At 56.2% G+C, this 12696-nt stretch overlaps 1 protein-coding gene across 3 annotated transcripts in view; it reads right to left on the reverse strand.

Moving 5' to 3' along the window:
* Positions 1 to 6603, reverse strand: part of MPPED1 (metallophosphoesterase domain containing 1) — an 82920-nt gene extending 76317 nt beyond the window's left edge. The window contains exon 1 of one of the 3 annotated variants that reach the window (XM_027540569.1): positions 6583 to 6603. The gene's annotated coding sequence lies outside the window, so the exon portion shown is untranslated. Of the gene's footprint in view, positions 1 to 1163; positions 2724 to 5979; positions 6127 to 6582 lie in introns of those variants that run through there. The other 2 variants (XM_027540567.1, XM_027540568.1) reach the window with 2 other exon arrangements.
* Between the last annotated feature and the right edge of the window lie 6093 nt (positions 6604 to 12696).

The following is a 12696-nucleotide window of genomic DNA, read 5'->3' on the forward strand; positions in this document are numbered from 1 at the left end:
CCATGAACAGAGGAGCCTGGAGGGCTACAGTCCACAGGGTCTCAAGGAGTTGGACACGACTTGGCGATTGAAGAACAAGAAAGCCGTAACTGTGAGGCCAGGGCAATGTTATATTGTCCTGAATCCCAAATTCTGAGGACAATCAATGACCACACAGGAGAGACTATCCATTAAACAGGAGACGCCCCTGAGAAACACCTGCCGGGAGAGACTGCACCGCAGCAGCGTTCCCACAAAGCCCAACACCTGGAAAACCTCTGCAGGATCCCAACCCCGTCTTCGCTCCCACGCCTCTCCTCCCTGGACCTTGAGTTGGGGGTAGCCGGCAGCCCGCCAAGGGGGCAGCCCAGCAAGCAGACGATTGGATCCGGCCACTCACCCAGAGCGATGCTGAGAGAAAGTCAGCTCAGCCAAAGGCGCTGATGCTTTAGTTGAGAGCTTAGTAGCAAGGTGGCAAAGTGTCACAGAAAATCCATGCTACCACCTCCTAAGTCGTGGCTCCCACCCCAGGCAAAACGCTGGGGAAATGGAATCTAACAGAAGAGTATTAATACCAAAGTGGGGGTTTGGGGATGATTCTCTTATAGGCCGTGCTTCCACACGAGCTCAAAAAAATCACTTTTAAACTGTTTTTCCCCCCCCTTATTTTGTTCGTGCCAGCAAATACGCAGTTGATTAGCCAGTAGTTGAAAATATCAGAAAAGGTAAAAATAAGAAACACCGCAAGAACCCAAAGGAAAAGAAAAGGGACAGACAGCCTAGCAAGAAAAAAAAATTCAGACCTAATCCCCTGATATCCCGAAAATAAAGCTCTTATATTTGACCTCCTCCTTCTTCATGAACTGTGGATTCCAAGAGGGTTGGGGAACGCTGGCCTGCAGCTGATATTAGCAGCCACGTTGAATAAGTTGATGAGCTAAGTCGATGAAGGAATCCACAAATACTATGAAAATTAGACCATATTCCTTGAAAAAGGACCGACCACAAGTGACTTTAAAGCATTTACCACTTTCAAACCTTTTAGCCGGGCCTGTTTTGAATTATGACTACATGATTTTAAATTACACTTTCTAATTCCTCGCTGCCCCCCACCCCAGCAGCCGCTGCCGCTTCATTTTCCAATTATGTACTTTTATTTCAGAATGATGAAGAGAGCTACTTACTGGATCATGTCCTGTCTGCCACAAATAGCTGCTCACTTATTCCTTGAACCTTAGATAGGAAGACAGTCAGTTCACCCGGCTGGTCTTCAAATTCTGAATATCCTCCATTCCCATAGGACCCAACGAGGCCCGAGAAGCAAAGAAACCCTCAAAGCTCGGGTTGAGAAATAATGTTTGTAAACCACTGCTCCGCTCCATAAATTATTATAATTCTTGGTGCTTTCTATATCCATCTAGCCGATCAGCAATCACATAAATAACGGTGAATGGACTGATTTTTCTTCTGCAAAGTGCTATGTCCTAGTTTTCAAAATAAAGCATTTGGAGATTCGCGAGTCTGTGGGGTTGAGGTGGAAAGCTGCTCAGATTCGTTTCAAACGTGCACGCAGACATACCCACACACAAAAGGAAAAAAGAGGTACACGTGAAAAAACCAGGATTCTGCGTCCCCTTCCCACGTATCCATCCAGTCACACTCCACATTCCTGGGGGTGTGGGGCACACACGGTGGCGGGGAGGGGGAGCAGCAGGGCGGTCCTGGGTGCTCGGCGTTCACATACGATTTGCAAAGAAAGTAAACGTGGATTTACAGTTCTCGTGGAAATCTATTAAACAGATGTCACTGAAGCATAATCAAATCGGCACTATGGTAATTCTACACTTAAGTCGGAGATTGGGGTTTTGCCATTTTTATGATCAGCTTAAGTGCATTTTTTTGTGTGTGTGATCATGCGGGAATCTGCAATTAAGGATGAAACCTCCAAAAGTATGATCAATTAACGAATGTGTCTGAATGACAAACTTAACAAAAGCAAAACTCCGTTCTCTGTGTGCCCCCTACCCCCACCACACACGCCCCTTTGTGCAGGGAGCCCAGGGTGGGGGAGGGACCGGCTGCCTTTTCCATGAGCACCGCAATGCCAAAGCGCTTCGCTGGGAAGGGGGAGAGGCAGGGTGCGGGGAAGAGCTCACGCTTCTCAGGTAGCCAGTGCCATATATTTTGCAGCCTTGCAGGCTGCGGTACTGTCGGAAAATGCAGGAGAATGAAATGAAGGGGAAACGTGAATCAGGCCTCATGTTCTCCCGAAAGTGATGAAATTAGCACAGGTGGTGCCAAAAGTCTTTCCATGTGTCTCAGTGCTGAGCCTCAGATCCTTGGAAGGAGGGGAGGGACATGTGAAGTCGTGCAATCGAAGCAAACTTGCAGGGTTTGGGGTTGGGGTGGTGGAGAGAGGGATCTGGTCAATTCTTGGTTCTGAACTCAACGCATATCGCAATCAGCCAGAGGGGTGACTTCTTGTTTCGGTTGCTGCATCTGCCTCTGATGTACAACCAAAGTCTAACATCAAGCTGGCCAAGTTCACATCCAAGAAGAAACACGGAACAGTAATTCACAGAATGGTATAGAAAGACCAAAGGACATCTCGAGCCACTACCTGAGTTCAAAACTAAAATACATAATCCCAACTTGCTAAGACTGTCTATCATGAGATTGGCCTGCCCTTAGCAGTCACAGATACTTTAAATGGAAATAAAGCACAATGGAGTCTTATCTCGTTTGGGGGGGGGGGGGGCAGGGTCAAAATAAAGTATCTGTTTTGGAAGCAGAATGACCACATCAGCAGGGAGAACCACAGCAAATTAATGAAGAAATTATATATACCTTCTCTCCAACACCACCTGCCAAAAAGGGGGTCTCTCTTTTTTTTCTCTCCCTTAGGGTTGCTTTTGTTTTTTTACAATTTTGTCACTTCTTCAGCTCCAGGTCACACAACGTCAGCAGCAGTCTGGAGAGGATGCTTGCTAGCTGGTGGTTTCATTCCACCTGGGGGATGTCGACACCCCAGGAAACACGGTTGCAGGGAAGAACTGCCTTCAGGATGAACTAGCACAGGCTCGGCGGTTCTCACTATGGGACACATTCCCCTCACCCCCGTCTCTTCCCTGCCCAGCAAGTGTTTGGCACACTGATCCTAGAGGGTAAGACGTCTGGCCGGAAGGAAGACCCCAGGACAGCCTGTCTCTCATCCGAGATTCCACTGTGATCAGCGGGCACAGCTCAAGCCTGAGATTCCATTCCCGGGCTCCTACACCTGGGGTGTCCCTCTCCCCAGGACCCCTCACTCCAGAGGTGCAGACAGACAAAGGTAAACACCAACTTCCGAATGGAGAGATCTCAGAGAGAAGAATGAAAAAGGGGTGATGCTAGAAAAGGTCCCTTTTCTGTTTCTGGAGAGGGAGGGGCGATGGAAGAGACATGTCGCATTGTCACACTGAAGGTTTTTGACAGACAATTCAGCGATAACGCAGAAATTCCACCCTAACGGCAGCTCGCCGCCGAAACTTAAAAGGCATTAACTAACCTCCACTAATTGCGTGTTTTTCTGTGCATAATATTTACTTGTTAAAAGTCGTTGCCTGGCCGATTAATTTCCTCTGCCCTGCTATTCGTGATTGGTTCACGGGCCTGAAATTGGAAAAATGAAATCATTTTGATAGATTAAAAGATGACTGCACTTCAGGGAGGGTTTTCTTTTCTCCACTAGTCCGGAACCTGCGCCCAGAATGCTGGTTTTTCTCCTTGAGCGCTACTCTTCGGTGAAATCCTGCTACCATGCTTAATTCTTCAAACAAGTGCAGAGATGTGTCCTGAGAGAGATGTGTCCTTGCAGGTGAGAGCCTGCAAGGGATTGTAGCAAGTTCAAGGGAAAACAAATGAATTTAAATTGCTTTCATCGGATGAAGATTTAATAGTCTCACCGGTGGACCGGGAAATTTTTAAAAAGCAGGCTTTTCTTGCATTTGTGTGTCACTGCAATCCTGACAGTTAGGGTCTTAACAGAAAGACCCTATAGTCTCTTACCTCTACTTAGACCTATTTGTCCATAAACACAGCCTAAGGGTTAGGGTGTATATGAATGATTTTAAGTGTTCATACGGCAACTGTGCCCGAGATATGACATCCCTCGGGTAGGTGACAAAATCTGAGCCCGTCCGTCCACATCAGCATCATAGGGGTCTACTTCAATCCAGGTCTTCGGAAATTCCTAGGGCTGAGAAATAAATAGGAAGGCAGCCCCATGTTGTACCACTTCCAAAGACACGATTAAACCACTGTGACTGGATTATCGCCTTTTGACTAGCCATCAGCCAATTAATGGACCTCCACGGAGTGAGCACTCAAATAGATGTAACCATTTCGCAGAAACCCATCTTAAGGAAAAAGGTTTTACAAGTGTTGTGGGGCTGCCACTCGGAAAGCCAATTTGCAAGGAGCCGGGCATCATGAAGCACAGTTTATTATGCACGACTCTCACACTGCGGTCCCCACGGACACTGTGCCGGGCTCCAGAATGCCTCCCGATCCCCACCAGCTGGCTCGACAGCCCCGGTGTGCTACCCACCACCAGAGGCCTGCCTCGGCCCAGCCAAATCCACCAGCCCCTCCCCAAACAGCCTCCCAGTTCATTGGTTCCCATGGGTGGAAGCCTGGCTTCCAACTTGAACGTGGCAGTCAGCCGGTGGCCTCTCCGACATCCCCCAAGCATTTTAGGCAATGTGACAAATTATTCGTGAAGTTGGTGCATTTTTCTGTTGTTGCAAATACCAGCCAGGATATGGACGATGGTAGTGTCAAACCCCCTGCCCCCAGCCTGGCTGAGCCCTGCTAACAAGTCTCCCACCACCATTCAAGTCCTGCGGAGCCAGCTCACCATTCACCAACCACCCCACTTTTGTTCCCGGGTTTAATTTCATAATTGTTTGCCACTTAACAAGCTCTCCTCTGGGCCATTCAATAGGGGCCTTAGAATCCGGGAGGGAAAGGCAACCAAGCCCCCAAGGGATGGGAGAAGCTCAGCCCCCAGCACCCAGGCAAAGACTTCCCAGAGAGGACAGCTAAGTGGCCTTGGGGGCCAATTTCAGAGTGGGGCTTCCTGATCCCAGCCCAGGCGCCCAGCCCCAGTGGGGAGGCAATGGAGGAAAGGGGGTGGGGGGTCTAGGACACGAAGCCTGGACACAACAGACTCCTGGACACATCAGCTCTCAAACCGACCCTCTTCTGTTTCCACCGGGTCAAGGGAGACTGGCGTGAGAATTCACCTTCCTGTAACAAGTACCAGAAGAAACACACAAGAGGCAGAACTGCTGCTTAGCCTGAGCAGCCCCTGAAATATTGCCTGCGAGGGCTGGAACCTGCCTGGGTAGCCACTGAATCCCTTGCGACCGGCACAGAGCAGACAGTAATAAATATGTGCGGAATGAGTGAGCGGATGAGTGGATGGATGGGTGGATGGCTGGGTGGGTGGATGGATGGATGAAGTTTCCAGCAATGCGGAGCCAAAGTGGCCAGTGGATCAGCATCAGTCCCCGCCTCCTGGGCCCCCCAAGCACCAGCAGGGGCTTCGCTGCGCACAGTAGGCTCTCAGCGTCGAGGGGCTGCTATTGTTATCACCATCCTCATCACTTGCACTCCACCAATGCGCTTCTTCCACCAGCAACTCCGCCAGCAGCCAGCAGCGACCGGCGAGCCGGGGAAAAGTTTCGCTGACCCCTCGGCCCCAATCGAAGTCCAGCGCTCCGGCCGAGCCCCTCCCCGCGGCACCCGCTCGGCCCACGGAGCAGCCAGGCTGCGGGGCCAGGGCGCCGGCACCCGGCGAAGGCAGCCAAAGTAACTTTGCGGGCGCCCCTGCGCCGCGCCGCGGGCGTCACCCCGCGCCCGGAGAGGGTCCCGGCCGCACCCCCTGCCCGGCCCGGCGTCCGCGCCCCGCGCCCCTCGCGCGCCCCCGGCCCGCGCCCCGCCCGCCCCCAGCCCTACCTGGCCCCGGGCTCCTCTTCGGCGGCCGCGGCGGCCGCGAGCAGCAGCGCGCACGGAGGGAGGCAGGGGCCCGGCTCCGGGGAGGGAGGCGCGCAGGGGCGGGGGCTCCTCCGGCGGCGGCCGCCTAGCCGCGCGTCCGAGGCAGCAAGTGGGAGCCAGACTCCTCCTTCGGGGGGCGGGGGGCTCCCCGCCGCCCGCTCCCTCGCCCGCCCGCCCGCCTGCCCGCCGCGCGCCTCCGAGCCTGCCCGGCTCCCCCGCCCGCCGCCGCCCGCCGCCCTCCCCCTCTTCCTCCCCGCCTCCCCCCGCCCCGGCGCCGGGAGGGGCGCGATCGCGCCCTCGGGCCCCGGCCCCGCGCGCCCGCCCGCCGGGGCCCCCGCCGAGCCGGCCAGGCCTCGGCCCGCGGCCCCCGCCCGGGCCCGGCGCCGCATCCCGCCGCCCCAGGGGGAAGAGCGGGCCCGGGCGCGGCGAGGAGGAGGGGGCCCGCGCTGCGGAAAAGGGCCGGCGCGGCCCCGCCTCGCCCCGCGCCCCTCTCCGGCCCGCCCCCGGCCCCCCGGGCCCCGCAGCGCGCGGGGTGGGCGGGGAGCGGGGCGGGGGCGCGCTCACCTCCGGATCCGAGGCCGCCGCGGCGGGTACCGCGTGCTGGGGCGTGCGCGGCTCCTTCCGGGGCGCCGCGGCCCCCCGCCCCCGGCCCGGACCCTCTCCCAGGACCGCGAGGGCACCCCGCCCGGAACCCCTCCTGCCGGGCGTCTGCGAGTCCTCCTCCGCCCCCTTTTCCGAGAGATGTGGACCCCCAGCCCCTAGGCTGCGTAGGCCTGGTCCCCCTCCGGCGTCCCCATGTCTTCCCTCTGGGGGTCTCAGGTCCCCGACCCGGAGTACAATGGGTGGCCAGCGGAAAGCTAACCCAGAGCGGGCAAGTCATCAGGCCGGATCCGAGGACCTGGCCCCTGGTTTGAAGAAGGCTCTGACTCACTGGGGAGACAGGGGAGCGGCACCTGGTGGGCCCACCCTGAGGAGATGGACTGGTCCCTTATGACCTCTCACCCCTGCCATGGGTGGAGACTGGTGGCCACAGGGCACAGGTCAGGCTGGGGCCTCCCAGACCGAGAGGTGAGGAGGCCCATCTAAGGCACCCCAACAGAGGTTTGTGGGTCCCCCTCCCCTGGCACACTCACATGGCATTCTGCCTTCATCAGAGCTTCAGACACAATCCCCAAGGACAGGACACCCTATTGGGGAGAGAGGCAGACAGGGGCAGGGCAGGTAAGGGAGGGGAAGTGGGAGCCACTACCCAGTGGGGCTTCCTGGAGGCGGACACCCCCCAGTGAAGTGGGTGTCATGGAAAGAAGGTATGGGCGAGGCATTCCAGGCAGGGCCTTCGCATATCTGAGATGGCAGCTTCCTCGGAGCTGGAGAAAGAGGAAATGTGGGCGGGAGGGGGAGGAGAAGGAACCAGAGCTGAAGGGCTTGGATGCCTGCCTAAGGGGTAGGCTTTGTCACTGGGAGCCATCGAAGGTCTTTGAGTGGGAGCACCTGACCGGCTTTACCTTAGAGTTTGCTCAGGCAGCCCTGGGCTTCCCAGGCTGTGCTAGAGGTAAAGAACCCGCCTGCCAAAGCAGGAGATATAAGAGACTTGGGTTCAATCCCTGGGTCGGGAAGATCCCCTGGAGGAGGAAATGGCAACCCACTCCAATATTCTTGCCTGGAGAATCCCATGGACAGAGGAGCCTGGCGGGCTACGGTCCATAGGGTCATGAGTTGGATACGGCTCAGACGACTCAACATGCACAGGCAGCCCTGAAGAGGAGGGGAGAGGCTGGGATTGCAGAGGGAGATGATGCAGGCCTGGGCTGGGGCCGGCTGAGGAGGGCCTGGGCTGGTCACCCCTCCCCTGTTTCCTTGTCTGTGAACATCAATGCAGAGTATCTCTGGGGCGGAGTCTGGGCTAGAAACACAAGATGAGCTGGGCAAGCAGGAGGGACAGGTGAAATGTGGTGGGTGGGCACGGAGATGGCAGGTCACCCGCTCTCCTTTGGGGCCAGTCCTGGAAGGCAGGTTCCCCCCAGTGTCCCCCCATGATACTTCTCGGGCCCCCGAAGCCATGCTGACGTTTGCAGATGCCCAGCTTGAGTAGGCCTGGCCCTCTGAGGGTCGGAGCCCCAAGGCAAGCCCTCCAGGCCAGGCGGAGAAGAGTGGCAGCGTCCCCTGGAAATTTAGGAAAGAGACCCCAGGTTAAAGCACAGGCCTGCTGTCAAGGAGAACGTTTGATCATTCCACTGTCAGCTCCACAGCTCAGGCAGCTAGAGCATCCACCAGGGGCCTGTGTTGTCCTGGGAACTGTGTGTCTCCCAGACCTGTGTTGGGTGACCAAGGATGCAGGGGGTATCCATGAAAGGCCAAAGGGGAGACAAACCCAGAGACCACTCCAGACCAAATGTTGGGTGATAAGGAGAGAGGCCCAGCCTGGGGGATGGTGCTGGGCTTCCTGGAAGAGGGCCTGGAACTGGGCCTGGGAGAAAGGGCAGAGTGTGGACAGGGGACAGGGGCCTGATGGGCATTCCTGAGAGCACAAACAGCAGAGGCCAGGACAAGAAGGGTGGGGAGGGCAAGGAGGCGCGGACCCCTGGAGCATTCCATAGGCTGGCCTTGAATGCCGTGCCCAGCGGGTCGTGGGTGCCCCTGAAGGCTTCTGAGCAAGAGGTTCTGTGTCCCAGCACCCGGGACAAGGCCAGTGTTGAGTGAGTGAGTGAAGGAACAAGCAGGTGAAGGATGAGGTCTACTGACCTCAACTCCACTTAGCACACAGCCTCCCAGCTCCTGCAGCTCAGCTGCCCAACTCTGGAGCATGAAGGAGCACCCCAAACTCCACCGGGTGCATCTTCCTCCCCTCAGGATGGAGGCTTCCCGAGCACAGTGTCTCCAGGAGTCCAGCGTACCTGCCTGGGAGACAGGACTTGGGCTCAGTAGCCCAACAGACTCCACCCGTTACCAGCCAAGGACAAAGCCACAATTTGTTCATGACCTCGCAGACCATGGGGGACATGTGGTTGAGAATTGGTGGAGAAGTTTTGGTCTTGGGGCGATAGTAGAGACATTCTGGTGACACTCATCCTCCAAATTCAGCTTCTTCCCTTCCTCTGATCCCACCCGCCCTCCACTCAGCTCCCAGACGGCATCCCTTACCTTCCCGCAATACACGTTTATGGAGCACCGACTGTGTGCCCAACACTTACCATTTCCTTCCAGTCAAAGCATAAGGTCCCCACCCTTTACGGGGCCTGGCATCACCTGCCCCACCCTGTCCCAGGCACTGAGCTCTGACCTTGACCCATACCTACCCTAGTCCCGGCTATGCCTGCTGGGGGTCAGGCTGCCTCGGCCCCCAGCACTGCGTCCCATAGGCCTGGAGCTCAGTAGGTGCCCAGCGAATGGGCTCTGAAAGACGGAGAATGAGGAGTGAGGGATGGGCAGGGTAGACCCACTCCTAAAAGAGCAACCAATCTGGCAAACACAGCAGACATTCTGCTTTGGGAAAATTTAATAACACAGTGGCACTTGTTCATGGAGACTAATAGAAACACCACACAATCCCGCACTGCCAACCAGCCAGGGGATGGCTCGTTCAGCGGGGAAGTCCTTCCCAGGCCCCTACTATGTGCTGGAAGCCGGAGGGGAAAACAGGAGATGGTAGGCTGTCTGCCCCGCTGGAGAAGCAGGTCAGCAGATGCTCATGACACCAGAGAGAAGAGGGCAGCTGAGAACAGGGCAGCAGCGACGCTTCAGCAGGAGGTGATGTGCGAGACATCCCTGGTGGTCCGGTAGTGGAGGCTCAACGTTTCCAATGCGGGAGGCCGGGGTTCCGTTCCTGCTCAAGGAACTAGATCCCACATGCCACAACTAAGACCCAGCCCAGCCCAATAAATAAATATTTAATATATATGTTCTAAAAAAAAAAAGAGGTGACAGGCATGTTTCCAAGGAAGACAGCTTTGCTATGAGGATAAATGGGATAAGGACAACCCAGCAGAAGGACCAGCCGTGCCAAGCCATAGAGTCTCCAAAGAGCGTGGGGGTGATATTCGCTGGCCAAGAAATCCACCTTTCCAGGAAGGTGTCTGGGGCAGTAACTATTTATAGTAGCCCCCTATCCAAAACAAGCCAGGTGCCCAGCCAGAGGGGATCGGTTTTAAGGTGTGTCCAGGGGATATTAAGTAGCGAGATCCTGGTGCTGGCATGTAGCGTGGCAGGAATGTGTCCGTGGTCATCACACATCCCGCGGACAAGGGAAGCAGGCCCCTGACTCTGGGTTTTGAAAAATGAAAGGAGGGGAAGAAAAAGAGCTCGGTAGTATTGTAGAGCCACAGGTCAACCCTGGGGATAACATGAAGGGTGATTCGTAACTCCATTTATGGGACCTTTATCTTGTCTCAAACTCTTCTAAAATCATCAGAGTATCATGAGGAGTGGAGAGAGGGGCGTCCAGGCTGGGGAGTGAGCAGAGTGAGGGGGGCAGTGTAGGGCAGGGGCTGGGGTGAGCTGGAGGTGTGGCAAGTAACAGGCCCTGGAGGACTTGCCTTGTTGGCAGAGGAGATCCTCCATGGTGCCTGGCTCAGAGCCAGCCCGTAGGAAACAGTCATTATTCAGCAGATGTTCAGTGGGCCCCTGTGGCATGCCAGGAGCTGGGTCAGGCCCTGAGAATCGCCCTGACAGAGGAAGCCCCAGGATTTAGGGGAAGTGGGAGTTAGCATGGGCTAGAGGGATTGAGAGAGGCTCCCTGGAGGAGGTGACCCAAGCTGGGGCTGGAAGGGTGAAGCCTGACCCTGCATCCCCACATCTTCCCCCCTTCCGCCCCTCCAAGGTCTCCGCCTGCTGCTTCAGGTCTATCTGGACCCTGAAGGCTGGTCAGTTTCAAATGCAGCCATCTGGCGTGGGCCTTCCCTGGGTCTTCCCCTCAGCCCGGAGCCGTGGGTGGGAGAGCCACCCTGTCAGGAGCCCCCAGACTCTTCCCACCTCTGGTTAGGGTCAGGTATAGCCTATGAGGACTGCCCCAACTATGGAACCACTGGTTCAAGTCCAGCCTCTGCCACTTACAACCTGTGACTCTGAACCTCAGTCTCTTCCTTTTTTTTCGTAAAGCCGGTACAGTAATTTCTAACTCAAGGGCAGTGCAGCTAGAGGGCCCAGTGCCCCGGTGGCACTCAGCAAGTGGAGGCTGTTAGCGCCGTCACAGTTCTTGATACCAATTCTAGGGATCTGGATTTTAACCTAGTTCTGCCACCAACTAGCTTGGGCCCTTGGCACATCCTCGTGGTTTTCTCAGCCTGAGGACAAAAGTGATGTCCCAGCTCACTCCTGGACTTGCTCAAAGGTGAACGTCAAGATGTGGGAAGACCCCACAGCTCTCTCCTGCCCCGAGGTGAGGACCTCAGGCAGGCTGTGGGCCAGATGAGTCCTCCACCCCGTTCCGGGGTGCTCTCCCACATGACCCTCGGATCATCGTTCAGAAAGCCAGGAGCAGAGAGGCTGTTGTTTTTGTTGTCCAGTCGCTGAGTCACGTCCGACTGTTTGCAACTCCATGGACTGCAGCAGGTCAGGCTCCTCTGTCCTCTACTATCTCTCGAAGTTTGCTCAAAGTCATGTCCATTGAGTCAGTGATGCTATTTAACCATCTCATCCTCCGAGAAGAGCTGACTCATTGGAAAAGACCCTGATGCTGGAGAAGACTGAAAGCAAGAGAAGGGGCCTGCAGAGAAGGGTTCCTTGTATAAAGTGAGCTCCAGACACCTGACCGATCATTCCACCGGGGTCTGCCCCTGGCAGATGGGCCTGGGGGGCGAGGCATTTGTCACTGGACAGAGGGCCCAAGACACGCTTCAGGAATCATGTTCCCTGCCCCAAGCGATGCTGCTCCAGGACTGGAGTCACCAGGAGCTGGACAGAGGCCAAGCCCTGGGAGGCCACCCACCTCCCTGCAGGCTGCGGGAGCAGGAGGGTGCCCAGCCCACAGGCCTCCTGAGGGTGGGGTCAGTTCCTGGTGCCACTCCGAGTCACCACTAAGGTGGGTGGCCTAGGTTCCCAGCACCCTTGGCCCCGCCCCTCACTGGCTGCCTTTAGTGTTTCTAGAGAATTTTTCCAGATTCCTTAGAGCTGCCTTATTTCTCACCATAGCCTGGCTGGGACCTCAGGTAGGGGCGACCATCCCTGCAAAGGGAGACCAGAAGGCCCATTTTACAGATGAAGAAACTGAGGTTCCAAAAGATTATTTGAGGCCTGTCCAGCTAGTATGTGATAAAAAGGAAACTGCAAGGCCGATCTTCAAACTCCAGGACACCTGCTCTCCCCCTCACCCATCCTGCTCCCCGCCAGGTGCCAGGCCAGCTCCTTCCAACCCCACCAAAGGCCCGCAACACATCAAGGGACCGTCCCAGCCCTGCCAGCTGTTGCTGAGCTCTGCTGAGCTGTCCAGGGTCCTGGCCATGCCCAGTCCGGCCCTGCAGACTTCTCCGGTCCTTCCCAGAAGACTATGTCCTCTGACCTCCTAGACAGTGAAGAAGTGGGAGAAGGTGGAGCTGGCCCCACCCAGGGCTCCTGCCCTTGCTTTGCCTGCACTGCCTGGGGGCCCTTGAATACCACACTTGAACACTAAAGCCTTGGTTTCCTTTTCTGAAAAAACGGGTGCAACAGAGGTCAGGCCAGTGGGTAGCTCATATTCAATAACCT

The sequence above is a fragment of the Bos indicus x Bos taurus genome, chromosome 5 (assembly GCF_003369695.1).
Source record: "Bos indicus x Bos taurus breed Angus x Brahman F1 hybrid chromosome 5, Bos_hybrid_MaternalHap_v2.0, whole genome shotgun sequence".
In the NCBI taxonomy this organism is placed as follows: Eukaryota; Metazoa; Chordata; class Mammalia; order Artiodactyla; family Bovidae; genus Bos; species Bos indicus x Bos taurus.